The sequence below is a fragment of the Gnatocerus cornutus genome, unplaced genomic scaffold (assembly GCF_029298725.1).
Source record: "Gnatocerus cornutus isolate USDA-ARS CGAHR unplaced genomic scaffold, icGnaCorn1.1 ctg00000370.1, whole genome shotgun sequence".
NCBI classification, from domain to species: domain Eukaryota; kingdom Metazoa; phylum Arthropoda; class Insecta; order Coleoptera; family Tenebrionidae; genus Gnatocerus; species Gnatocerus cornutus.
The window spans coordinates 1-25,844 of record NW_028275686.1 but is presented as its reverse complement, the minus strand read 5'-3'; the positions used below and the strand labels follow the sequence as shown (position 1 = coordinate 25,844).

The following is a 25,844-nucleotide window of genomic DNA, read 5'->3' as shown; positions in this document are numbered from 1 at the left end:
CTCCGAAACAAGGAGATGACATCCAAGTTCGACGCCGACGTTACGCGTTTTCCACGAATAACAGGAAAGTTCCGCTTTCGACCAGACAAACTTGGAAGCATCCTCTACAAGTTTCACGAACGAATCGGTCGAAAAGTACGTGCGATCTTTTCGAAAATCGCCTCGCAAAGAGACGCAGCACGGATCGGAGCGACGACCGACGAACCTGCAGAGTGTAGGAAAAAAATTCACAAACGGTCGAAGATGACGTCCGAGAAGGTCGAATTTTTTCAAGAACGAAGATAAAACCTTCGCCTTTCGTAGGAGTTGATTTTTGAAAACGATCTTGACGAACAGGTCGGAAAAAAAACGATGTCAATTTCGGACTCGACCATGAGAAACGAATTTGTACGACGAACGGACTTTTCGAACGACTTTTTTCGCAAAATCGACATTTTTTCCTCAAAAATTACCTCACACGACGAAATCCCATCATCGAAACATCACCGAAAACAGTTTTGACGGCGAAATTCTCGTCAATTTTACGAAAATAAAGGGAAAATCAGACGGACCACCGTCGAACATCCAGCGACGGGAACGGACGAGTTTTTTAATTTTTCTTGCCAATTCATTGCGAAAGAAGCAATTTTTCTCGACGAAACCATTTTATAATCATAAAAAAAACTCCCCAAACACCACAAACCAACAAAAATACGGAAATCTTGCATTGTTTGCATTTTTCAGACACTCTAAATAAAACTACGTCGATGTCGGCGGATTTTCAGTCGGTCGTCGGTCGACAGAAATCCAACGAAATTTTCATTTGTTCTTCTCAAAAACGAAAAACAAACAAATCAACAAAACATTCCCTACTATTAGTCGACATTTCGAGCAGAAACTACGAACGTCGAAAGATTTAAAAAATGAAATATGTAGGTGTGCGTGCGTGCGTACTTACTTGAAACTTTTTTCTTGTTTCATCGTCGCACTGGAACAAATTAAATTTTAATGCAATGTAAACGCGACCACACTTTCGACGAAAACATCTCTATGAATCGAACGACGTCGGAAAAAGAATAAATCGAGAAGAGAACAAATCATGAAACAACACACACCCACCCCGCCCGGCCCGGCCAGAGTGGTGGGAATTTCGATGAATGAACAGACAAAGAAACCAACTCTGTTATCAGTTCTAAGAAAGAAAGCAGGTAGCGGCGGCGGCGAACCTTCGACCGTACTACGGTCAGTTCATGAATTAACCCCGTCCGTTCGGAGTTTATTCATCTCCGGTCCGTGTCGGCGTTTACTTCAAGTGGGTGCTATTTCCATCTAAGCAAGCAAGTGAGTAAGTAAGTTCTCAAATTTTAAATTACGTTAATCGCAAGTGACTCGTTGAGATCGTCAAACGAACAATTTAATTTAACGCCTCATACGAGTTTTTTTTTTTCGTCATTTTGTCGCAAAAAAAAAACTAAAAAACGACTCGCAAAAAAAAATTTTTTTTTTTTCTTCTTTTAAATCTTGTACATTTTCTGACATGTGTACCATCGAAAAATGTCACATCCAAACGATCGAACAATCACAAAAAATCGTCAACGTACCATCTTGGAAAATTTTACCAGGCAACGACCATACCACGTTGAAAACTACCGGTTCTCGTCCGATCACCGAAGTCAAGCAACGTCGGGCGCGGTCAGTACTTGGATGGGTGACCGCTTGGGAACACCGCGTGCCGTTGTCTCTACTCTTTTCTTTTTTTATTAACATTTCTGATGTCAAACTTTTTTTAAATATATTTTTCACTATTTATATTTTCTCTCAGGAACTTATATAGTATGAAGACGAAAATTTTTAATTCGTTCGAGTTGAATTTGTGGTTCTGAAAAGAACCGATTTTTTTTCTTTTTTTTCCAACCAACTTCCAAGCTGCTCGAGGAGGATTTATTTTGAACTGGTGTATTTGGTGACGGCCTTGGTTCCTTCAGAAACGGCGTGCTTCGCCAATTCACCGGGCAAAAGAAGACGCACCGCCGTCTGGATCTCCCTGCTGGTTATGGTCGAACGTTTGTTGTAATGAGCGAGGCGACTGGCTTCAGCAGCTATACGTTCGAAGATGTCGTTCACGAAACTGTTCATGATAGACATAGCCTTGCTGGAGATACCGGTATCGGGATGGACCTGCTTCAACACCTTGTAAATGTAGATGGCGTAACTCTCCTTCCTCCTGCGCTTCTTTTTCTTGTCGCTCTTCGAGATGTTCTTTTGAGCTTTTCCGGCCTTCTTGGCCGCCTTACCGCTGGTCTTGGGTGGCATTCTCTTCTAGTCGTCGAGTTAAAAAAACGTTTAAAAACAGAAAACGAGACAGACACGACGTGCACGTTACGACGAGTATACTCGATCTAAAACGCCGCACACCTAAAATCCCTCTATTTATAACGAGCGAGCGACAAACAGGCGCTCCGCCTTAGTTCGTCGTTCGACCATTGCCCTAACGAGATGGCGCTGTACCGACCATATAAATTTCTAGCCTTCGCCGCGTTCGGCATTTATTTCAAGCCGTACGTTTGTCAGTGCGCTTCGTGTCAGTCGCAGTAGGTGTTTTGCTGTTTATATCGTATAACAACATGTCCGGAAGAGGAAAAGGAGGTAAAGTGAAGGGAAAGGCGAAGTCTCGTTCCAGTCGTGCCGGACTTCAGTTTCCCGTCGGCAGAATTCATCGTCTTCTGCGTAAAGGAAACTACGCCGAAAGAGTGGGTGCAGGTGCTCCCGTTTATTTGGCGGCCGTAATGGAATATCTAGCCGCCGAAGTTCTCGAATTGGCAGGAAACGCCGCCAGAGATAACAAGAAAACCCGTATCATTCCGAGACATCTTCAATTGGCTATAAGGAACGACGAGGAGTTAAACAAGCTCCTTTCCGGCGTTACCATCGCCCAAGGCGGTGTCTTGCCCAACATCCAGGCGGTGTTGTTGCCCAAGAAGACCGAAAAGAAGCCTTAAATTTAATTCTTCGCCGCCGTCATCTCGAACGAAAAACAAAAACTTTTATAAAAACCATCTTCACATCGGCCCTTCTCAGGGCCAAAAATTCAACTCGAACGAATTGATTTTTTCGCCAAAATACAACAACCTATGAGAATCATGTTAAAAAGTCTTTTAGATATTTTAAAGTTAAACCGATCAATTAATTCATTATACGAGCGTAGACTGAACGGAAGATTTTCGATTACATTCAACCAAGAAAGATGATTTTTACGACTTTTCATCGTAATTTTTAGAAAAATTCAATGCCCGACTAAAGCACGAACTCGACAACTCTATCTATAATAATTTATTGATTATCTAATTCAAGAAACATTCCGATTCGTCGTAAATTTCTTCACATTTCGCACATTAATCTGTTAAGAACATACACACACACACCGGTCGCCTATACGTGCTCTCCGTCTCGATAATTTCTTGCAGCAGCAGTCGTCAGCGGTGAGCCGTAATACTACAATCAATCGTTTTATTTGCTATGAGATTTTGTTTCAAGTCACGTCTGAGGAGAGTAACTCTACCCCATATTGGACATAACCTCAAATATACTCTTCGTGGCAAAAACGTTCTTTTAACGATGGTCATTCTAACCTAAAACTGCTGTCAAAATTGTCAAAGTCGCCGCCTGGATCACAAATTAAAATGATCACTCACTCCGTACGATTTTCATTTCGATTTGAAGACAAACACACAATTGAGCAACATATTTAATTCGTTTGATTTATTTTGTGGTTCTGAAAAGAACCGTTTTTTTTTGTTTGTTTGTTTGCTTGCCTGCGGGGGGTTTGTTGTTATTCCTCTGAGGATGCGGATACACGTCATAAAATGATAAAATTAACCGCCGAAACCGTAAAGGGTACGACCTTGACGTTTCAGGGCGTAGACGACGTCCATGGCGGTGACGGTCTTACGTTTTGCGTGTTCGGTGTAAGTTACGGCGTCACGGATGACGTTCTCGAGGAAGACCTTCAACACACCTCTGGTTTCTTCGTAGATGAGACCGGAAATACGTTTCACACCACCACGACGAGCCAATCTTCTGATCGCCGGTTTCGTTATACCTTGGATGTTATCGCGTAGAACTTTGCGATGACGTTTGGCGCCACCTTTTCCCAATCCTTTGCCACCTTTACCACGACCGGTCATCTTGATAAAATTAGGAAATTCTTCGTACAAAACGACGTAGCTTCGACCAAGTTCGTTATGGAACTAACGTCAAAATTTCATTCCGCGGGACTATTTATAAGTTACGGCAGCTCCACCTCGCGTTAAAAACGAATCCACCAATGGCGTCGCCGTATGACTCATCGAGTTTATAAAACGGCCGTTGGCGCGACGAAAATTTTCAGTTGACTTTCGAACGTTCGTACGTACGGTCGGTCGTTCGGTCGAAGCAAGCAAGCAAGCCACTACCTACGTTAATTCTTTTCATTTGATTCATCCGATATCCGAGATGGCGAGAACTAAACAGACGGCTCGTAAATCTACCGGTGGCAAGGCACCTAGAAAACAGTTGGCCACGAAGGCGGCCAGAAAAAGCGCTCCCGCCACCGGAGGTGTCAAGAAACCTCACCGTTACAGGCCCGGTACGGTCGCCCTTCGTGAGATTCGTCGTTATCAAAAGAGCACTGAACTTTTGATCCGCAAGCTGCCTTTCCAACGTCTCGTCCGAGAGATCGCCCAAGATTTCAAGACCGATCTCCGTTTCCAAAGTTCGGCCGTGATGGCACTTCAAGAAGCCAGCGAGGCTTATCTCGTCGGCCTCTTCGAAGACACCAACTTGTGCGCCATCCACGCCAAACGTGTCACCATCATGCCGAAAGACATCCAATTGGCGAGACGCATTCGTGGCGAGAGGGCTTAAATTTCCTCCATCCATCCATCCATCCATCCGATCCGACCATCTAGAATTAACAAATTCTTCATCTTCGAAGGTGTTAAAAGAAGAAAAAAAAAATCGGTTCTTTTCAGAACCACAATTATTTTCCAACGAATTGAAAATTTATCGTTCGCGCATGCAACTTTTTGAGATTGAAAAAAAAAAAAAAAAAAAAAAAAAAGTTAGGTTATGTGATTTATTCACAAAATTCGTACTTACATAAAACGATAAACTTTTGCTTTTTTCTTTCACATTAAATTTTCTTTTAACTGAGACTATTTGAAACATTATTATATAATAAAGTTTATCATTCTTTGTAATAACACTGTTTCGACAGTCAAATGAATAGACAAGAAAATCAAATGAAAGTATGTATCTCCTCAACAGAATGTGCATTGTCCAAGCGAATCTTTCGTTCGTTTCTTGAAAATAATTGTGGCCCTGAAAAGGGCCATTTATTTGTATCGATGGTGCCCCTACGTCGATATATACGATCGGAGCACGTTCCCGAAACCACCAGGACGTCGTCGTCGTTGAAAAAATTAAATCATCGTCGTCGACTTTTCACTTCTTTCTCTTGGGTGAAGCGGTTTTTTTCGCTTTGACGGTGACGGCTTTGGCCGTTTTCGGTTTCGGCGCTTTCGGTTTCTTGGTTGGACCGGCCTTGTTGGATTTCTTCGCTTTCGATGGCGTCTTGGGTTTGACGGGCGATCTGGAGGCGGCGCTGGCTTTCTTTTCGGGAGCGGACGCAGCCTTTCTAGCCTTCGATACGGCGACGCTCTTCTTTTCGGCGGCAGTTTTCTTAGACTTGGCCGAAGCGGCGGGGGCGGCCTTCTTACCGGCTTTTGAGGCGGATCCTTTTTCGGCGGACGTCGGCGCTGACGCGACGGAACGTTTAGCAACGCCCGTCTTCTTGGATTTCGCCGATGACGACGCGGTCGCAGCGGCAGATCTCTTTTTCGTGGCGGACGGAGCCTTAGCTGCACCGGTGACGGCAGAAGCCAACTTGAACGAACCGGAAGCTCCTTTTCCTTTGGTTTGGACCAACGAACCGGATGCGACGGCGCCCTTAAGGTACTTCTTGATGAAAGGCGCAAATTTTTCCGCGTCGACTTTGTAGTTGGCCGCGACATATTTCTTGATCGCCTGCAACGAAGAACCGCCGCGTTCCTTCAAGCCTTTGATGGCGTTGGTGACCATCTCCGAAGTGGGCGGATGAGAAGGTTTGCTTCTCGGATTTTTGGGCTTCTTCTCCTTCTTCACCGGTGAGGAGCCGGAAGTGGCACCGGCGACCGTCGAAGCTGCTTGATTTTCTACGTCGGCCATATTTTCGTCTATCGCGCGCGCGTTTTTTTCTTTTTATTATAGGTAGGCTTATTCTTCGGTGAAAGAACGAATGAACTTTACAGAACGAATTGGGCGCCAAAGTCAAAGTGTTGGCGCGTTCGAAAACGCGCGGACCGCGGACTAAACGAGAGCCTTCTCGTCGAGTTAGAAAATTCAGTGGGCCTCGAATACAGCTTTCGCGTGATGGCATCGTTCTCTTTACGCGAAGATCACCGCCTCCGGGTGCGGGAACATGAGCGATTCGGTCGGCGATGGCCTCCTGAATAACCTCAAGTTTTCCCGGACGACCAGCCGACCTCCAAAAGCGAACAAGGACCGATCGAACGTCGACTCGAACAAAGACCCTCCGAAACAAGGAGATGACATCCAAGTTCGACGCCGACGTTACGCGTTTTCCACGAATAACAGGAAAGTTCCGCTTTCGACCAGACAAACTTGGAAGCATCCTCTACAAGTTTCACGAACGAATCGGTCGAAAAGTACGTGCGATCTTTTCGAAAATCGCCTCGCAAAGAGACGCAGCACGGATCGGAGCGACGACCGACGAACCTGCAGAGTGTAGGAAAAAAATTCACAAACGGTCGAAGATGACGTCCGAGAAGGTCGAATTTTTTCAAGAACGAAGATAAAACCTTCGCCTTTCGTAGGAGTTGATTTTTGAAAACGATCTTGACGAACAGGTCGGAAAAAAAACGATGTCAATTTCGGACTCGACCATGAGAAACGAATTTGTACGACGAACGGACTTTTCGAACGACTTTTTTCGCAAAATCGACATTTTTTCCTCAAAAATTACCTCACACGACGAAATCCCATCATCGAAACATCACCGAAAACAGTTTTGACGGCGAAATTCTCGTCAATTTTACGAAAATAAAGGGAAAATCAGACGGACCACCGTCGAACATCCAGCGACGGGAACGGACGAGTTTTTTAATTTTTCTTGCCAATTCATTGCGAAAGAAGCAATTTTTCTCGACGAAACCATTTTATAATCATAAAAAAAACTCCCCAAACACCACAAACCAACAAAAATACGGAAATCTTGCATTGTTTGCATTTTTCAGACACTCTAAATAAAACTACGTCGATGTCGGCGGATTTTCAGTCGGTCGTCGGTCGACAGAAATCCAACGAAATTTTCATTTGTTCTTCTCAAAAACGAAAAACAAACAAATCAACAAAACATTCCCTACTATTAGTCGACATTTCGAGCAGAAACTACGAACGTCGAAAGATTTAAAAAATGAAATATGTAGGTGTGCGTGCGTGCGTACTTACTTGAAACTTTTTTCTTGTTTCATCGTCGCACTGGAACAAATTAAATTTTAATGCAATGTAAACGCGACCACACTTTCGACGAAAACATCTCTATGAATCGAACGACGTCGGAAAAAGAATAAATCGAGAAGAGAACAAATCATGAAACAACACACACCCACCCCGCCCGGCCCGGCCAGAGTGGTGGGAATTTCGATGAATGAACAGACAAAGAAACCAACTCTGTTATCAGTTCTAAGAAAGAAAGCAGGTAGCGGCGGCGGCGAACCTTCGACCGTACTACGGTCAGTTCATGAATTAACCCCGTCCGTTCGGAGTTTATTCATCTCCGGTCCGTGTCGGCGTTTACTTCAAGTGGGTGCTATTTCCATCTAAGCAAGCAAGTGAGTAAGTAAGTTCTCAAATTTTAAATTACGTTAATCGCAAGTGACTCGTTGAGATCGTCAAACGAACAATTTAATTTAACGCCTCATACGAGTTTTTTTTTTTCGTCATTTTGTCGCAAAAAAAAAACTAAAAAACGACTCGCAAAAAAAAATTTTTTTTTTTTCTTCTTTTAAATCTTGTACATTTTCTGACATGTGTACCATCGAAAAATGTCACATCCAAACGATCGAACAATCACAAAAAATCGTCAACGTACCATCTTGGAAAATTTTACCAGGCAACGACCATACCACGTTGAAAACTACCGGTTCTCGTCCCCCCAGTCTTGTCCGAGCGCTCGTAGCGAACGGACGTGCGATAGAGAGCTCCCCCTCTCAGTGTTTAAGTTGTGACCACAGTGCAAAGTGCCACGTGCCTTGAATAAAGTGAATCGTGTCCCAATTGTTGTTTTAACAACAAGAGGAATTAAACCAAGTTCGATACAGCGCAGGCTGGTTAAGCCTGCACTGACCACCGAAAACATGGCCAGTTCGAGCCTCAACTGGCTGAAGCCGAAGAAAACGGTGAAAAAAGTGAAACAAAAGGTGAGGTACGTGCCAGTACCAATCGACGCTAACCGATTTCAACCAATCTCTTCTGATGAAGAGGATGAAGAAGACAACATGGAGACGGAGGAAACATCCTCCAGGACAAAAACCACCGCGACCGCGAACGAAAGGAGACCGCCGCCGATCATCATCCACGGCCGGAACATAACGCACAACCGTCTCAAAGAATTGTTCGCGGATTGCGACAACGGTTACCAGGTCCGTTACACAAGGGAGAAGACCCTTGTGTACCCCAACACAACAGACATCCACACGAAGATGAGAAACAACCTCACGACTGGAAAAGTAGAGTTCCACACGTTCACACCAAAAGGACTCAAAACGTCAACGTTCGTCATTAAGGGTTTGGACAACAACCCTGAGCCCGAATCCGTTCTTGCAGAGCTCAAGAACTGCAAGATCGAAGCCACCAATGTGAGGAAAATGGGGCCCAACACCAAGAGGCCCCATTACATCGCAACAGTGACCGACAGCGAGACTGCCGAGTCACTCAACAAGAAATGTCGGGCGATTCTCAACGTCAGGGTGCGTTTCGAGAAATACCTCAATAAGAAGAAGATGACACAGTGCCACCGGTGCCAGGCATGGGGCCACGGCACGAGGAACTGCAACCTCGAACCGACGTGCGTAAGATGCTCCCAGTACCACTGGACCCGCGACTGCCCCCATAAGCCCGACCCGACGTACATTCCCAAATGTGCCAACTGCGGGAAACAAGGACACGCTGCCTCGCAAACCACGTGCGAGGTCTACATCGCCAAGGTAACCCGCATCGAGGAACTCCAAGAAGAAAGGCGTCAGAAGGTCGCCAACAAGAGGGCTAAATTAGCCCCCGCGCCGATCCCAAAGGTCAATCCGTGGACCCAGCCAAAGAAACCAACAGGTGAGTCCATTGTTTTTACTAATAAATCATTTCCGCCTCTGCCGACGCCTTCAACGAGCGCAGCAAATTCGCCAATTTTAACAAGGCAAACACCAACCAAAACGAAAATTCCAGAAACAAGCAGCATGACAGAATTTTGTAAAATAAACGCCGAAATTTCCAGGCTGAACAAAAATGTAAATATGAAAAACTTGCTCATAATACTTAAAGAACTGAACAATGCACTTGAAAAATGCCAGTCTCAACAAGAAAAGCTGTTCGTCTGCATAGACGTTCTATCCAAAATGGGAGACGCTGGCTATGAGCTGTAAATTGACGATAGTTCACTGGAACGCAAACGGTCTGCATGAAAAAGCTGCGGAATTATTGAATTTTATTAAAAATGGTGGAATTCACATTATGGCAATTAGCGAAACGCGTCTCAAAAGTAAAGATCGGCTTAAATTCACCAATTACACGGTTCTCAGAAAGGACAGAACGGATGTCATTAGGGGAGGTGGGGTTGCTCTCCTAATCCGTAATGACGTCCCCTTTGAACACATTCCCACCCCAAATGTAAGATTCCTCGAAACCCTAACGATTAAGATCGAGAACAACATTTTCATAACATCAGTTTACAACCGACCAATCAACTCAATTAGGGACGCGGATTTAGACATAATTAATAATCTGGGAAGAAAGCAATTAATTCTCGGGGACTTCAATGCGAGACACACAAGCTGGGGTTGTCACGCAAACAATAGTAACGGGTTCAGGCTCTACAATTACGTAGAAAACACAAGCTTGATAATTAACAGAACTGCTGATCCAACTCATTTCCCAATTAACGGCATGACACCTACCTACATTGACTTGACAATCACGAAAAACATGGTAATCTCAGAACCCAGATCAGTGACCGCACTCAACTCGGATCACAATCCTGTGATTCTTGAGATTCCTGACATGACAATCAAAGACAAAACAATCCAAATCAATTCCTATAAACAAACCAACTGGCCCCTCTTCCGCAAAACCCTTGACAGACATGTTGAACTGACGGAAATCATTGGCACGAAAGATGATCTTGATAAACAGATTGAACTGTTCATTAAGGCCATCCAGAAGGCCAAAGACCAAGTCACGACGACGAAAACAATAAATCCTTTTCGAGACGAAATTCCGAAAGCAACCATAGAGAAAATAAAACTCAAGAACCGAATCAGAAAACTGTACCAAAGAACACGAGACCCATTTTTCAAAAACCAAGCATCTGAATTAACCAGAGAAATTAAACAAGAAATAAAAGAATTCAGACAGAACAAATGGGAAACAAAACTTGGCAAATTAAATCCGCACGATAATTCTCTATGGAAAATGACAAAAGCTCTCAAAAGACGATTTACCCCCATCTCTATCCTTAAATCCAATAACAACACAGCATTTAATAATGTGGAAAAAGCAAACACACTGGCAACATATTATGAAACGATCCACACAAGTGATAATCACAACACACCCGAACAAACAGAAATAATTGAAACAGTAAACTCTTTCAATAGTGACAATTCCCAGATAGACGCGCCTACGGCCGTCAAACCCACAGAAATCGCAAAAATCATAAGCACTTTACCGAATAACAAAGCCCCGGGAAATGACGGCATAGAAAACAGAATACTGAAAAATCTTACAGCGAAAGCTGTAAAACAACTAACGAATATAATAAATGCCATGCTTAATCTTTGTATCTTCCCGGAAAAACTTAAAGTAGCAGATGTCATCCCCATTTTGAAACCGGGGAAAAACCCCAATGCACCAAACGCATACAGACCAATTAGCCTTCTACCAACAATATCAAAAGTTGCGGAAAAGGTAATCCAAAAACGAATTAATAAGCACATTAAAGAAAACAAAATTTTACCGCCAGAGCAATTTGGTTTTCGGGAACGACATAATACCACACAGCAAGTCCTCAGACTAATAAATGACATAACCAATAATTACAACACGAAAAGCATAACAGCAATGACATGTCTTGATATTGAAAAAGCATTTGATAAAGTCTGGACAAAAGGACTAATTTACAAAATGATTCAATTGAAGTTCCCGACGCACATTACTAAATTAATAAACTCGTACTTAACAGAGAGAAAGTTCAGAGTAAAGGTAGAAGGCGAAAAGTCGGAAATGAAATCAATAAATGCGGGAGTCCCACAAGGCTCAGTGCTTGGGCCAATACTATTTAATATTTACATTCATGACATCACTAAATTCGCACAAACCAATTTAGCTTTGTACGCGGACGACACCGCCATCTACGCTAAATCTCATTCGGGTCAGGTCGCACTCAAACAAGTTCAGATCCACATTAATCAACTCGAGAAATTCTACGCGAAATGGAAGATTAAACTCAACGCGGACAAAACGGAAACGGTCATTTTTGCAAAAAGATTCACCGGGCTAAAGATCAATAAAAAACTAAAGGTAGGGGACAGTGAAATTGAAATTAAGAACTCTGTGAAATATCTAGGAGTCACCCTAGACAAAAGGCTAAACCTAAATGAACACATAAAGAAAACGAGACAAAAAGGTGAAGCCGTCCTCAAGCAATTGTACCCATTGTTGGTCAAAAACAACTATCTAAACACGAAAAATAAGTTGCTTCTGTACAAATGCATCTTACGCCCCATCATAACATACGCAGCGCCCATCTACCGGCACAAACCACACACTCCACTAATTCCTTTGCAAAGATTTCAAAATAAATGCTTAAGACTTGCTCTTAACGCAGACAGATACACTCCGCTCCGTCAACTTCATCAGGACGCGAATCTTCCACTCCTACACCATTACATCCATTCCCTTTCCGATAAATTCTACGAGAAGCAGGTGCGGCACGTACCTCTTCTCAAACAATCCCTCAAACACCCAGCAGGAACTCACAAGTTCCCGCACTCGGGAGTCCCCAATCTAGACCGGATAATCCGCTGAATTTTGTTACAGGCAAAAGGCAGCGGAAAAAGAACCGTAAACGGCAATCGACCAGCCACTGACCATATCGGAACAGGAGTCCAGGAGCCCCCTGGAACATCAATCCGAGGATCAGGAGTCCCCGGAGCCCCCTGAAACCTCACCACTAGACCATACCGCACCAGGAGCCCAGGAGCTCCCTGGAAACAGAAACCGGACCGGAAGTCCCAAGACTTCTTTGAGGTCAACACTGTAAATAGTTTTTTAAATATCCTTTGTACATAGTAGATAATAAGGTTAGGGTTTTTACTAAAATTTCATTTTCCCTAAATTAAGGTAACCGATAAGTAGGCTAAACACCACAAATGTATGCAACCAAGGTTGCCGGTGAGCCATAAAATAAATGTAATATCTTAGATTGTATAATAAATGTAGGCTAGGTTAAGGCATCAGCGCCACACATTAGCATAAGTTAATCTTAAGTGTGATATGTATTATCTTAGTGATTGCATGCGTAACTTCAACCGAATAAAAATCCTGTTGAATTTGAATTTGAATTGGTTCTCGTCCGATCACCGAAGTCAAGCAACGTCGGGCGCGGTCAGTACTTGGATGGGTGACCGCTTGGGAACACCGCGTGCCGTTGTCTCTACTCTTTTCTTTTTTTATTAACATTTCTGATGTCAAACTTTTTTTAAATATATTTTTCACTATTTATATTTTCTCTCAGGAACTTATATAGTATGAAGACGAAAATTTTTAATTCGTTCGAGTTGAATTTGTGGTTCTGAAAAGAACCGATTTTTTTTCTTTTTTTTCCAACCAACTTCCAAGCTGCTCGAGGAGGATTTATTTTGAACTGGTGTATTTGGTGACGGCCTTGGTTCCTTCAGAAACGGCGTGCTTCGCCAATTCACCGGGCAAAAGAAGACGCACCGCCGTCTGGATCTCCCTGCTGGTTATGGTCGAACGTTTGTTGTAATGAGCGAGGCGACTGGCTTCAGCAGCTATACGTTCGAAGATGTCGTTCACGAAACTGTTCATGATAGACATAGCCTTGCTGGAGATACCGGTATCGGGATGGACCTGCTTCAACACCTTGTAAATGTAGATGGCGTAACTCTCCTTCCTCCTGCGCTTCTTTTTCTTGTCGCTCTTCGAGATGTTCTTTTGAGCTTTTCCGGCCTTCTTGGCCGCCTTACCGCTGGTCTTGGGTGGCATTCTCTTCTAGTCGTCGAGTTAAAAAAACGTTTAAAAACAGAAAACGAGACAGACACGACGTGCACGTTACGACGAGTATACTCGATCTAAAACGCCGCACACCTAAAATCCCTCTATTTATAACGAGCGAGCGACAAACAGGCGCTCCGCCTTAGTTCGTCGTTCGACCATTGCCCTAACGAGATGGCGCTGTACCGACCATATAAATTTCTAGCCTTCGCCGCGTTCGGCATTTATTTCAAGCCGTACGTTTGTCAGTGCGCTTCGTGTCAGTCGCAGTAGGTGTTTTGCTGTTTATATCGTATAACAACATGTCCGGAAGAGGAAAAGGAGGTAAAGTGAAGGGAAAGGCGAAGTCTCGTTCCAGTCGTGCCGGACTTCAGTTTCCCGTCGGCAGAATTCATCGTCTTCTGCGTAAAGGAAACTACGCCGAAAGAGTGGGTGCAGGTGCTCCCGTTTATTTGGCGGCCGTAATGGAATATCTAGCCGCCGAAGTTCTCGAATTGGCAGGAAACGCCGCCAGAGATAACAAGAAAACCCGTATCATTCCGAGACATCTTCAATTGGCTATAAGGAACGACGAGGAGTTAAACAAGCTCCTTTCCGGCGTTACCATCGCCCAAGGCGGTGTCTTGCCCAACATCCAGGCGGTGTTGTTGCCCAAGAAGACCGAAAAGAAGCCTTAAATTTAATTCTTCGCCGCCGTCATCTCGAACGAAAAACAAAAACTTTTATAAAAACCATCTTCACATCGGCCCTTCTCAGGGCCAAAAATTCAACTCGAACGAATTGATTTTTTCGCCAAAATACAACAACCTATGAGAATCATGTTAAAAAGTCTTTTAGATATTTTAAAGTTAAACCGATCAATTAATTCATTATACGAGCGTAGACTGAACGGAAGATTTTCGATTACATTCAACCAAGAAAGATGATTTTTACGACTTTTCATCGTAATTTTTAGAAAAATTCAATGCCCGACTAAAGCACGAACTCGACAACTCTATCTATAATAATTTATTGATTATCTAATTCAAGAAACATTCCGATTCGTCGTAAATTTCTTCACATTTCGCACATTAATCTGTTAAGAACATACACACACACACCGGTCGCCTATACGTGCTCTCCGTCTCGATAATTTCTTGCAGCAGCAGTCGTCAGCGGTGAGCCGTAATACTACAATCAATCGTTTTATTTGCTATGAGATTTTGTTTCAAGTCACGTCTGAGGAGAGTAACTCTACCCCATATTGGACATAACCTCAAATATACTCTTCGTGGCAAAAACGTTCTTTTAACGATGGTCATTCTAACCTAAAACTGCTGTCAAAATTGTCAAAGTCGCCGCCTGGATCACAAATTAAAATGATCACTCACTCCGTACGATTTTCATTTCGATTTGAAGACAAACACACAATTGAGCAACATATTTAATTCGTTTGATTTATTTTGTGGTTCTGAAAAGAACCGTTTTTTTTTGTTTGTTTGTTTGCTTGCCTGCGGGGGGTTTGTTGTTATTCCTCTGAGGATGCGGATACACGTCATAAAATGATAAAATTAACCGCCGAAACCGTAAAGGGTACGACCTTGACGTTTCAGGGCGTAGACGACGTCCATGGCGGTGACGGTCTTACGTTTTGCGTGTTCGGTGTAAGTTACGGCGTCACGGATGACGTTCTCGAGGAAGACCTTCAACACACCTCTGGTTTCTTCGTAGATGAGACCGGAAATACGTTTCACACCACCACGACGAGCCAATCTTCTGATCGCCGGTTTCGTTATACCTTGGATGTTATCGCGTAGAACTTTGCGATGACGTTTGGCGCCACCTTTTCCCAATCCTTTGCCACCTTTACCACGACCGGTCATCTTGATAAAATTAGGAAATTCTTCGTACAAAACGACGTAGCTTCGACCAAGTTCGTTATGGAACTAACGTCAAAATTTCATTCCGCGGGACTATTTATAAGTTACGGCAGCTCCACCTCGCGTTAAAAACGAATCCACCAATGGCGTCGCCGTATGACTCATCGAGTTTATAAAACGGCCGTTGGCGCGACGAAAATTTTCAGTTGACTTTCGAACGTTCGTACGTACGGTCGGTCGTTCGGTCGAAGCAAGCAAGCAAGCCACTACCTACGTTAATTCTTTTCATTTGATTCATCCGATATCCGAGATGGCGAGAACTAAACAGACGGCTCGTAAATCTACCGGTGGCAAGGCACCTAGAAAACAGTTGGCCACGAAGGCGGCCAGAAAAAGCGCTCCCGCCACCGGAGGTGTCAAGAAACCTCACCGTTACAGGCCCGGTACGGTCGCCCTTCGTGAGATTCGTCGTTATCAAAAGAGCACTGAACTTTTGATCCGCAAGCTGCCTTTCCAACGTCTCGTCCGAGAGATCGCCCAAGATTTCAAGACCGATCTCCGTTTCCAAAGTTCGGCCGTGATGGCACTTCAAGAAGCCAGCGAGGCTTATCTCGTCGGCCTCTTCGAAGACACCAACTTGTGCGCCATCCACGCCAAACGTGTCACCATCATGCCGAAAGACATCCAATTGGCGAGACGCATTCGTGGCGAGAGGGCTTAAATTTCCTCCATCCATCCATCCATCCATCCGATCCGACCATCTAGAATTAACAAATTCTTCATCTTCGAAGGTGTTAAAAGAAGAAAAAAAAAATCGGTTCTTTTCAGAACCACAATTATTTTCCAACGAATTGAAAATTTATCGTTCGCGCATGCAACTTTTTGAGATTGAAAAAAAAAAAAAAAAAAAAAAAAGTTAGGTTATGTGATTTATTCACAAAATTCGTACTTACATAAAACGATAAACTTTTGCTTTTTTCTTTCACATTAAATTTTCTTTTAACTGAGACTATTTGAAACATTATTATATAATAAAGTTTATCATTCTTTGTAATAACACTGTTTCGACAGTCAAATGAATAGACAAGAAAATCAAATGAAAGTATGTATCTCCTCAACAGAATGTGCATTGTCCAAGCGAATCTTTCGTTCGTTTCTTGAAAATAATTGTGGCCCTGAAAAGGGCCATTTATTTGTATCGATGGTGCCCCTACGTCGATATATACGATCGGAGCACGTTCCCGAAACCACCAGGACGTCGTCGTCGTTGAAAAAATTAAATCATCGTCGTCGACTTTTCACTTCTTTCTCTTGGGTGAAGCGGTTTTTTTCGCTTTGGCGGTGACGGCTTTGGCCGTTTTCGGTTTCGGCGCTTTCGGTTTCTTGGTTGGACCGGCCTTGTTGGATTTCTTCGCTTTCGATGGCGTCTTGGGTTTGACGGGCGATCTGGAGGCGGCGCTGGCTTTCTTTTCGGGAGCGGACGCAGCCTTTCTAGCCTTCGATACGGCGACGCTCTTCTTTTCGGCGGCAGTTTTCTTAGACTTGGCCGAAGCGGCGGGGGCGGCCTTCTTACCGGCTTTTGAGGCGGATCCTTTTTCGGCGGACGTCGGCGCTGACGCGACGGAACGTTTAGCAACGCCCGTCTTCTTGGATTTCGCCGATGACGACGCGGTCGCAGCGGCAGATCTCTTTTTCGTGGCGGACGGAGCCTTAGCTGCACCGGTGACGGCAGAAGCCAACTTGAACGAACCGGAAGCTCCTTTTCCTTTGGTTTGGACCAACGAACCGGATGCGACGGCGCCCTTAAGGTACTTCTTGATGAAAGGCGCAAATTTTTCCGCGTCGACTTTGTAGTTGGCCGCGACATATTTCTTGATCGCCTGCAACGAAGAACCGCCGCGTTCCTTCAAGCCTTTGATGGCGTTGGTGACCATCTCCGAAGTGGGCGGATGAGAAGGTTTGCTTCTCGGATTTTTGGGCTTCTTCTCCTTCTTCACCGGTGAGGAGCCGGAAGTGGCACCGGCGACCGTCGAAGCTGCTTGATTTTCTACGTCGGCCATATTTTCGTCTATCGCGCGCGCGTTTTTTTCTTTTTATTATAGGTAGGCTTATTCTTCGGTGAAAGAACGAATGAACTTTACAGAACGAATTGGGCGCCAAAGTCAAAGTGTTGGCGCGTTCGAAAACGCGCGGACCGCGGACTAAACGAGAGCCTTCTCGTCGAGTTAGAAAATTCAGTGGGCCTCGAATACAGCTTTCGCGTGATGGCATCGTTCTCTTTACGCGAAGATCACCGCCTCCGGGTGCGGGAACATGAGCGATTCGGTCGGCGATGGCCTCCTGAATAACCTCAAGTTTTCCCGGACGACCAGCCGACCTCCAAAAGCGAACAAGGACCGATCGAACGTCGACTCGAACAAAGACCCTCCGAAACAAGGAGATGACATCCAAGTTCGACGCCGACGTTACGCGTTTTCCACGAATAACAGGAAAGTTCCGCTTTCGACCAGACAAACTTGGAAGCATCCTCTACAAGTTTCACGAACGAATCGGTCGAAAAGTACGTGCGATCTTTTCGAAAATCGCCTCGCAAAGAGACGCAGCACGGATCGGAGCGACGACCGACGAACCTGCAGAGTGTAGGAAAAAAATTCACAAACGGTCGAAGATGACGTCCGAGAAGGTCGAATTTTTTCAAGAACGAAGATAAAACCTTCGCCTTTCGTAGGAGTTGATTTTTGAAAACGATCTTGACGAACAGGTCGGAAAAAAAACGATGTCAATTTCGGACTCGACCATGAGAAACGAATTTGTACGACGAACGGACTTTTCGAACGACTTTTTTCGCAAAATCGACATTTTTTCCTCAAAAATTACCTCACACGACGAAATCCCATCATCGAAACATCACCGAAAACAGTTTTGACGGCGAAATTCTCGTCAATTTTACGAAAATAAAGGGAAAATCAGACGGACCACCGTCGAACATCCAGCGACGGGAACGGACGAGTTTTTTAATTTTTCTTGCCAATTCATTGCGAAAGAAGCAATTTTTCTCGACGAAACCATTTTATAATCATAAAAAAAACTCCCCAAACACCACAAACCAACAAAAATACGGAAATCTTGCATTGTTTGCATTTTTCAGACACTCTAAATAAAACTACGTCGATGTCGGCGGATTTTCAGTCGGTCGTCGGTCGACAGAAATCCAACGAAATTTTCATTTGTTCTTCTCAAAAACGAAAAACAAACAAATCAACAAAACATTCCCTACTATTAGTCGACATTTCGAGCAGAAACTACGAACGTCGAAAGATTTAAAAAATGAAATATGTAGGTGTGCGTGCGTGCGTACTTACTTGAAACTTTTTTCTTGTTTCATCGTCGCACTGGAACAAATTAAATTTTAATGCAATGTAAACGCGACCACACTTTCGACGAAAACATCTCTATGAATCGAACGACGTCGGAAAAAGAATAAATCGAGAAGAGAACAAATCATGAAACAACACACACCCACCCCGCCCGGCCCGGCCAGAGTGGTGGGAATTTCGATGAATGAACAGACAAAGAAACCAACTCTGTTATCAGTTCTAAGAAAGAAAGCAGGTAGCGGCGGCGGCGAACCTTCGACCGTACTACGGTCAGTTCATGAATTAACCCCGTCCGTTCGGAGTTTATTCATCTCCGGTCCGTGTCGGCGTTTACTTCAAGTGGGTGCTATTTCCATCTAAGCAAGCAAGTGAGTAAGTAAGTTCTCAAATTTTAAATTACGTTAATCGCAAGTGACTCGTTGAGATCGTCAAACGAACAATTTAATTTAACGCCTCATACGAGTTTTTTTTTTTCGTCATTTTGTCGCAAAAAAAAAACTAAAAAACGACTCGCAAAAAAAAATTTTTTTTTTTTCTTCTTTTAAATCTTGTACATTTTCTGACATGTGTACCATCGAAAAATGTCACATCCAAACGATCGAACAATCACAAAAAATCGTCAACGTACCATCTTGGAAAATTTTACCAGGCAACGACCATACCACGTTGAAAACTACCGGTTCTCGTCCGATCACCGAAGTCAAGCAACGTCGGGCGCGGTCAGTACTTGGATGGGTGACCGCTTGGGAACACCGCGTGCCGTTGTCTCTACTCTTTTCTTTTTTTATTAACATTTCTGATGTCAAACTTTTTTTAAATATATTTTTCACTATTTATATTTTCTCTCAGGAACTTATATAGTATGAAGACGAAAATTTTTAATTCGTTCGAGTTGAATTTGTGGTTCTGAAAAGAACCGATTTTTTTTCTTTTTTTTCCAACCAACTTCCAAGCTGCTCGAGGAGGATTTATTTTGAACTGGTGTATTTGGTGACGGCCTTGGTTCCTTCAGAAACGGCGTGCTTCGCCAATTCACCGGGCAAAAGAAGACGCACCGCCGTCTGGATCTCCCTGCTGGTTATGGTCGAACGTTTGTTGTAATGAGCGAGGCGACTGGCTTCAGCAGCTATACGTTCGAAGATGTCGTTCACGAAACTGTTCATGATAGACATAGCCTTGCTGGAGATACCGGTATCGGGATGGACCTGCTTCAACACCTTGTAAATGTAGATGGCGTAACTCTCCTTCCTCCTGCGCTTCTTTTTCTTGTCGCTCTTCGAGATGTTCTTTTGAGCTTTTCCGGCCTTCTTGGCCGCCTTACCGCTGGTCTTGGGTGGCATTCTCTTCTAGTCGTCGAGTTAAAAAAACGTTTAAAAACAGAAAACGAGACAGACACGACGTGCACGTTACGACGAGTATACTCGATCTAAAACGCCGCACACCTAAAATCCCTCTATTTATAACGAGCGAGCGACAAACAGGCGCTCCGCCTTAGTTCGTCGTTCGACCATTGCCCTAACGAGATGGCGCTGTACCGACCATATAAATTTCTAGCCTTCGCCGCGTTCGGCATTTATTTCAAGCCGTACGTTTGTCAGTGCGCTTCGTGTCAGTCGCAGTAGGTGTTTTGCTGTTTATATCGTATAACAACATGTCCGGAAGAGGAAAAGGAGGTAAAGTGAAGGGAAAGGCGAAGTCTCGTTCCAGTCGTGCCGGACTTCAGTTTCCCGTCGGCAGAATTCATCGTCTTCTGCGTAAAGGAAACTACGCCGAAAGAGTGGGTGCAGGTGCTCCCGTTTATTTGGCGGCCGTAATGGAATATCTAGCCGCCGAAGTTCTCGAATTGGCAGGAAACGCCGCCAGAGATAACAAGAAAACCCGTATCATTCCGAGACATCTTCAATTGGCTATAAGGAACGACGAGGAGTTAAACAAGCTCCTTTCCGGCGTTACCATCGCCCAAGGCGGTGTCTTGCCCAACATCCAGGCGGTGTTGTTGCCCAAGAAGACCGAAAAGAAGCCTTAAATTTAATTCTTCGCCGCCGTCATCTCGAACGAAAAACAAAAACTTTTATAAAAACCATCTTCACATCGGCCCTTCTCAGGGCCAAAAATTCAACTCGAACGAATTGATTTTTTCGCCAAAATACAACAACCTATGAGAATCATGTTAAAAAGTCTTTTAGATATTTTAAAGTTAAACCGATCAATTAATTCATTATACGAGCGTAGACTGAACGGAAGATTTTCGATTACATTCAACCAAGAAAGATGATTTTTACGACTTTTCATCGTAATTTTTAGAAAAATTCAATGCCCGACTAAAGCACGAACTCGACAACTCTATCTATAATAATTTATTGATTATCTAATTCAAGAAACATTCCGATTCGTCGTAAATTTCTTCACATTTCGCACATTAATCTGTTAAGAACATACACACACACACCGGTCGCCTATACGTGCTCTCCGTCTCGATAATTTCTTGCAGCAGCAGTCGTCAGCGGTGAGCCGTAATACTACAATCAATCGTTTTATTTGCTATGAGATTTTGTTTCAAGTCACGTCTGAGGAGAGTAACTCTACCCCATATTGGACATAACCTCAAATATACTCTTCGTGGCAAAAACGTTCTTTTAACGATGGTCATTCTAACCTAAAACTGCTGTCAAAATTGTCAAAGTCGCCGCCTGGATCACAAATTAAAATGATCACTCACTCCGTACGATTTTCATTTCGATTTGAAGACAAACACACAATTGAGCAACATATTTAATTCGTTTGATTTATTTTGTGGTTCTGAAAAGAACCGTTTTTTTTTGTTTGTTTGTTTGCTTGCCTGCGGGGGGTTTGTTGTTATTCCTCTGAGGATGCGGATACACGTCATAAAATGATAAAATTAACCGCCGAAACCGTAAAGGGTACGACCTTGACGTTTCAGGGCGTAGACGACGTCCATGGCGGTGACGGTCTTACGTTTTGCGTGTTCGGTGTAAGTTACGGCGTCACGGATGACGTTCTCGAGGAAGACCTTCAACACACCTCTGGTTTCTTCGTAGATGAGACCGGAAATACGTTTCACACCACCACGACGAGCCAATCTTCTGATCGCCGGTTTCGTTATACCTTGGATGTTATCGCGTAGAACTTTGCGATGACGTTTGGCGCCACCTTTTCCCAATCCTTTGCCACCTTTACCACGACCGGTCATCTTGATAAAATTAGGAAATTCTTCGTACAAAACGACGTAGCTTCGACCAAGTTCGTTATGGAACTAACGTCAAAATTTCATTCCGCGGGACTATTTATAAGTTACGGCAGCTCCACCTCGCGTTAAAAACGAATCCACCAATGGCGTCGCCGTATGACTCATCGAGTTTATAAAACGGCCGTTGGCGCGACGAAAATTTTCAGTTGACTTTCGAACGTTCGTACGTACGGTCGGTCGTTCGGTCGAAGCAAGCAAGCAAGCCACTACCTACGTTAATTCTTTTCATTTGATTCATCCGATATCCGAGATGGCGAGAACTAAACAGACGGCTCGTAAATCTACCGGTGGCAAGGCACCTAGAAAACAGTTGGCCACGAAGGCGGCCAGAAAAAGCGCTCCCGCCACCGGAGGTGTCAAGAAACCTCACCGTTACAGGCCCGGTACGGTCGCCCTTCGTGAGATTCGTCGTTATCAAAAGAGCACTGAACTTTTGATCCGCAAGCTGCCTTTCCAACGTCTCGTCCGAGAGATCGCCCAAGATTTCAAGACCGATCTCCGTTTCCAAAGTTCGGCCGTGATGGCACTTCAAGAAGCCAGCGAGGCTTATCTCGTCGGCCTCTTCGAAGACACCAACTTGTGCGCCATCCACGCCAAACGTGTCACCATCATGCCGAAAGACATCCAATTGGCGAGACGCATTCGTGGCGAGAGGGCTTAAATTTCCTCCATCCATCCATCCATCCATCCGATCCGACCATCTAGAATTAACAAATTCTTCATCTTCGAAGGTGTTAAAAGAAGAAAAAAAAAAATCGGTTCTTTTCAGAACCACAATTATTTTCCAACGAATTGAAAATTTATCGTTCGCGCATGCAACTTTTTGAGATTGAAAAAAAAAAAAAAAAAAAAAAAAAGTTAGGTTATGTGATTTATTCACAAAATTCGTACTTACATAAAACGATAAACTTTTGCTTTTTTCTTTCACATTAAATTTTCTTTTAACTGAGACTATTTGAAACATTATTATATAATAAAGTTTATCATTCTTTGTAATAACACTGTTTCGACAGTCAAATGAATAGACAAGAAAATCAAATGAAAGTATGTATCTCCTCAACAGAATGTGCATTGTCCAAGCGAATCTTTCGTTCGTTTCTTGAAAATAATTGTGGCCCTGAAAAGGGCCATTTATTTGTATCGATGGTGCCCCTACGTCGATATATACGATCGGAGCACGTTCCCGAAACCACCAGGACGTCGTCGTCGTTGAAAAATTAAATCATCGTCGTCGACTTTTCACTTCTTTCTCTTGGGTGAAGCGGTTTTTTTCGCTTTGACGGTGACGGCTTTGGCCGTTTTCGGTTTCGGCGCTTTCGGTTTCTTGGTTGGACCGGCCTTGTTGGATTTCTTCGCTTTCGATGGCGTCTTGGGTTTGACGGGCGATCTGGAGGCGGCGCTGGCTTTCTTTTCGGGAGCGGACGCAGCCTTTCTAGCCTTCGATACGGCGACGCTCTTCTTTTCGGCGGCAGTTTTCTTAGACTTGGCCGAAGCGGCGGGGGCGGCCTTCTTACCGGCTTTTGAGGCGGATCCTTTTTCGGCGGACGTCGGGCGCTGACGCGACGGAACGTTTAGCAACGCCCGTCTTCTTGGATTTCGCCGATGACGACGCGGTCGCAGCGGCAGATCTCTTTTTCGTGGCGGACGGAGCCTTAGCTGCACCGGTGACGGCAGAAGCCAACTTGAACGAACCGGAAGCTCCTTTTCCTTTGGTTTGGACCAACGAACCGGATGCGACGGCGCCCTTAAGGTACTTCTTGATGAAAGGCGCAAATTTTTCCGCGTCGACTTTGTAGTTGGCCGCGACATATTTCTTGATCGCCTGCAACGAAGAACCGCCGCGTTCCTTCAAGCCTTTGATGGCGTTGGTGACCATCTCCGAAGTGGGCGGATGAGAAGGTTTGCTTCTCGGATTTTTGGGCTTCTTCTCCTTCTTCACCGGTGAGGAGCCGGAAGTGGCACCGGCGACCGTCGAAGCTGCTTGATTTTCTACGTCGGCCATATTTTCGTCTATCGCGCGCGCGTTTTTTTCTTTTTATTATAGGTAGGCTTATTCTTCGGTGAAAGAACGAATGAACTTTACAGAACGAATTGGGCGCCAAAGTCAAAGTGTTGGCGCGTTCGAAAACGCGCGGACCGCGGACTAAACGAGAGCCTTCTCGTCGAGTTAGAAAATTCAGTGGGCCTCGAATACAGCTTTCGCGTGATGGCATCGTTCTCTTTACGCGAAGATCACCGCCTCCGGGTGCGGGAACATGAGCGATTCGGTCGGCGATGGCCTCCTGAATAACCTCAAGTTTTCCCGGACGACCAGCCGACCTCCAAAAGCGAACAAGGACCGATCGAACGTCGACTCGAACAAAGACCCTCCGAAACAAGGAGATGACATCCAAGTTCGACGCCGACGTTACGCGTTTTCCACGAATAACAGGAAAGTTCCGCTTTCGACCAGACAAACTTGGAAGCATCCTCTACAAGTTTCACGAACGAATCGGTCGGAAAAGTACGTGCGATCTTTTCGAAAATCGCCTCGCAAAGAGACGCAGCACGGATCGGAGCGACGACCGACGAACCTGCAGAGTGTAGGAAAAAAATTCACAAACGGTCGAAGATGACGTCCGAGAAGGTCGAATTTTTTCAAGAACGAAGATAAAACCTTCGCCTTTCGTAGGAGTTGATTTTTGAAAACGATCTTGACGAACAGGTCGGAAAAAAAACGATGTCAATTTCGGACTCGACCATGAGAAACGAATTTGTACGACGAACGGACTTTTCGAACGACTTTTTTCGCAAAATCGACATTTTTTCCTCAAAAATTACCTCACACGACGAAATCCCATCATCGAAACATCACCGAAAACAGTTTTGACGGCGAAATTCTCGTCATTTTACGAAAATAAAGGGAAAATCAGACGGACCACCGTCGAACATCCAGCGACGGGAACGGACGAGTTTTTTAATTTTTCTTGCCAATTCATTGCGAAAGAAGCAATTTTTCTCGACGAAACCATTTTATAATCATAAAAAAAACTCCCCAAACACCACAAACCAACAAAAATACGGAAATCTTGCATTGTTTGCATTTTTCAGACACTCTAAATAAAACTACGTCGATGTCGGCGGATTTTCAGTCGGTCGTCGGTCGACAGAAATCCAACGAAATTTTCATTTGTTCTTCTCAAAAACGAAAAACAAACAAATCAACAAAACATTCCCTACTATTAGTCGACATTTCGAGCAGAAACTACGAACGTCGAAAGATTTAAAAAATGAAATATGTAGGTGTGCGTGCGTGCGTACTTACTTGAAACTTTTTTCTTGTTTCATCGTCGCACTGGAACAAATTAAATTTTAATGCAATGTAAACGCGACCACACTTTCGACGAAAACATCTCTATGAATCGAACGACGTCGGAAAAAGAATAAATCGAGAAGAGAACAAATCATGAAACAACACACACCCACCCCCGCCCGGCCCGGCCAGAGTGGTGGGAATTTCGATGAATGAACAGACAAAGAAACCAACTCTGTTATCAGTTCTAAGAAAGAAAGCAGGTAGCGGCGGCGGCGAACCTTCGACCGTACTACGGTCAGTTCATGAATTAACCCCGTCCGTTCGGAGTTTATTCATCTCCGGTCCGTGTCGGCGTTTACTTCAAGTGGGTGCTATTTCCATCTAAGCAAGCAAGTGAGTAAGTAAGTTCTCAAATTTTAAATTACGTTAATCGCAAGTGACTCGTTGAGATCGTCAAACGAACA

The 25,844-nt window shown here is 44.2% G+C and overlaps 2 non-coding genes across 2 annotated transcripts; both read left to right on the top strand.

Annotated features, from left to right (window-relative positions):
• Positions 1-1,600: 1,600 nt before the first annotated feature.
• On the top strand, positions 1,601-1,720 carry LOC148165339 (5S ribosomal RNA). Its single transcript, XR_015771560.1, has one exon. It is a non-coding gene; the product is annotated as a 5S ribosomal RNA (ribosomal RNA).
• Positions 1,721-19,465: 17,745 nt separating this feature from the next.
• LOC148165338 (5S ribosomal RNA) lies at positions 19,466-19,585 on the top strand. Its single transcript, XR_015771559.1, has one exon. It is a non-coding gene; the product is annotated as a 5S ribosomal RNA (ribosomal RNA).
• Positions 19,586-25,844: the final 6,259 nt, after the last annotated feature.